General features: G+C 33.1%; 1 long non-coding RNA gene across 1 annotated transcript; it reads left to right on the plus strand.

Annotated features, from left to right (window-relative positions):
* The first annotated feature begins 213 nt into the window (after positions 1 to 213).
* On the plus strand, positions 214 to 2,271 carry LOC136066000 (uncharacterized). The gene is made up of 2 exons (XR_010627547.1): positions 214 to 350; positions 428 to 2,271. It is a non-coding gene; the product is annotated as an uncharacterized LOC136066000 (long non-coding RNA).
* The last annotated feature ends 556 nt before the right edge of the window (positions 2,272 to 2,827 follow it).

Here is a 2,827-nt window from a genome sequence, read left to right on the forward strand (position 1 = left end):
ACTTAGTTTCAAAATATATGATTTCTTTGTGTGTTTTGTTAGGTTACATTACGCTTGGATTGACATTGGAACACCAAATGTGTCATTTCTGGTAGCATTGGATACAGGGAGTGATTTGCTTTGGGTTCCATGCGATTGCATTCAGTGTGCTCCCTTAACTGGCGCTTACTATAGCTCTCTGGTACGCTTTACTTTGATCAATAATTTTGGATCTCTAAGAGCAAAGACTATTACCGAGTCCTGTTAAGCAACGACTTCCATAGACAGAAGATGAAGCTCGGTGCTCACTACCAACTCCTCTTCCCTTCTCAAGGCAGCAATACGGTGTCGTTCGGAAACGACTTCGGATGGTTCGCTTTTGTATACCTTTCCCTTTCTATGCGTTACTTAGTTTCAAAATATATGATTTCTTTGTGTGTTTTGTTAGGTTACATTACGCTTGGATTGACATTGGAACACCAAATGTGTCATTTCTGGTAGCATTGGATACAGGGAGTGATTTGCTTTGGGTTCCATGCGATTGCATTCAGTGTGCTCCCTTAACTGGCGCTTACTATAGCTCTCTGGTACGCTTTACTTTGATCAATAATTTTGGATCTCTTTGTGCTTTTACATCATTTAATATATATATATGTTAGGATTGAAATGTATGGGAAAATATTTGAATTGGAGAAAATTTCGATGAAGTGAAACAGTATAGAAAATTTCGATAATTCAATAGTTACAATAGGAGAGAGGGGATTTGAGGCCTTAGATGTTTCTGTTGGAAAAAACACTAGGAGGTGCACAGAGTTTAAGCTGATAGAAAATCGTGAGTTATGTGTCTTCTTGTTCACTAATGATTCTTGTTAAACTCATGTTTCAAACTGATTGTTTCATTTGTTTTTATCATCAACCTGTTTTAAAAATCTTTAGAATTGCGTTGATGCTATATGTGAATGGAAGGCAGAAAGGAGACAAGGTTTGAACTTAGACCACATGCTATGATATCATGATAAATTACCACTAAACCCAAAAGCTTAAGCTGTTAATAAATGGTTAATTTAATAATTATAACACAATTAAATCTTCTATCTAACACTTAAAAATTAAGGATTCTTACCAAAAGTCTTGTAGCTTAATTGGCACCTCCTGGTGTTTCTAATGGAGACATCCAAGGTTCAAATTCCCCACCCCCACCTAACAGTGTAACAAAGAAAATTAAAGATTCTTGCTAAATTAATGTTTAATACTGAATTTTTTTAAAATTTTATTTTTTGTTTTTATTTTATTTTATTTTTCCGTTTTATCATCAACCTGTATAAAAATAATTTGAATTGTTGATTCTACATGTTGAGAATTCATAGAAAAGGGAATTACATGTTGGTTGGCCGCATTGCGGAACCAATCATTTTTATCTTTTCTTGATTTCTTAGATTCTTGTAATTTTTGTTCTTGATCGTTTGAACACTCCCTGTGTACTAGAGTGTTCCCCTTTTTTGACATCAATAAACTTATTACTTATCAAAAAAACAAAAATTATATTTTAACTGTCAATGTCAAAACATTCATTCTGTCTTTGTCAGCTAAAAGGGCATCAGCTCTAATTTGTTCCTTGGTATTGTTTTCGAACTTAAGAACCCATTACTGATTTTTCCATCTTGAGAAGGAATATCAGCTCAAGTGGGTTGGTATCATCTCAATTAAGTGGACTTTGACAAATTTGGATGAGTTAAATGCAACTGAAATGTACAGAGAAAATATGAAATGAATGCAAATAAATCAATTAAAGTAGAAATCTGACTCTCTTGCATTAATTGAGAAGTTATACAAAAGATTCTGGGCATGAAGCTTCTAACTCTCTCAAGAGCAAGGATCTGCAACTAAACACTAAAGGAAATGACAATTGCAAGTCTATAAGTGTTGGTGATGCTTCTTCTCTAAAGCTCTCCTTATATACGCTTCAATCCTGCCAATTATTGATATTTCAGGAGAAATATGTCTCTTTTAGTCTTTGTCACCCATGATTTTGGGATTAGTTATTTTTAGTTGCCTTTGATTTTGTGTCACTTTTTTCTATATTATTTCTCGAGACCTCATTTGTCAATCATGGATCACTCCTTAGTTCTCAACCATTCCTTATTTCTTAAGATTGTATTTTGGGATGGTTATTTATTCATGTCTAATTTGTTTATCCTATGACATTATCCACGTGTCGATGTATATTATTTCTTGAGGCCTCAAATTTTGTTCACGAATCATTTCTTAGTTCTCAAGATAGTTACTTGACATGGCTTGCTAAATTCCTTAGGCAGTTTACTATCTGTATGGCCTTTTAAATATTAAATCCTTATGTTACATTTGGCCAATTGATCTTCTGTTAAGAGACCATACATGACTACACGTGGTGATAATAATGATTCTCTTCATGCTATAACTGTCACTTGGACACATTTTTCCCCCTTTTAGTAAGCCAATTTCAAATTCAGGGTAAACATTTTTACTTCATGGATAAGCCCCTCATCTATTCCTAATGCATGTGATTATACTTTTGCATAATTCTTGAATAATCTATGCCTTTTGAAATACCATCTTCTTAGGTAACGTTTAGTAACTCTGCTGGCAAAACGTATTTCAGCATAATGCGTTATCATAGAATGCATTTTGAGAAGTGTATTATGGCAGAATGCATTATTATTACTATTATTATTATTTTTTTTTAAATTGCATTTTGTATTATGCTGAAACTTATACTGAAAAGTAATTATTTTGAATGTAATTGCATTTGGTTATGAATTTTTGCATAATGCATTTTTTTGCCAATAACTGGTGATGGGTTCTCATTTTT

Source organism: Quercus suber, unplaced genomic scaffold, assembly GCF_002906115.3.
Source record: "Quercus suber isolate HL8 unplaced genomic scaffold, Cork oak 2.0 scaffold_1515, whole genome shotgun sequence".
NCBI lineage: Eukaryota > Viridiplantae > Streptophyta > Magnoliopsida > Fagales > Fagaceae > Quercus > Quercus suber.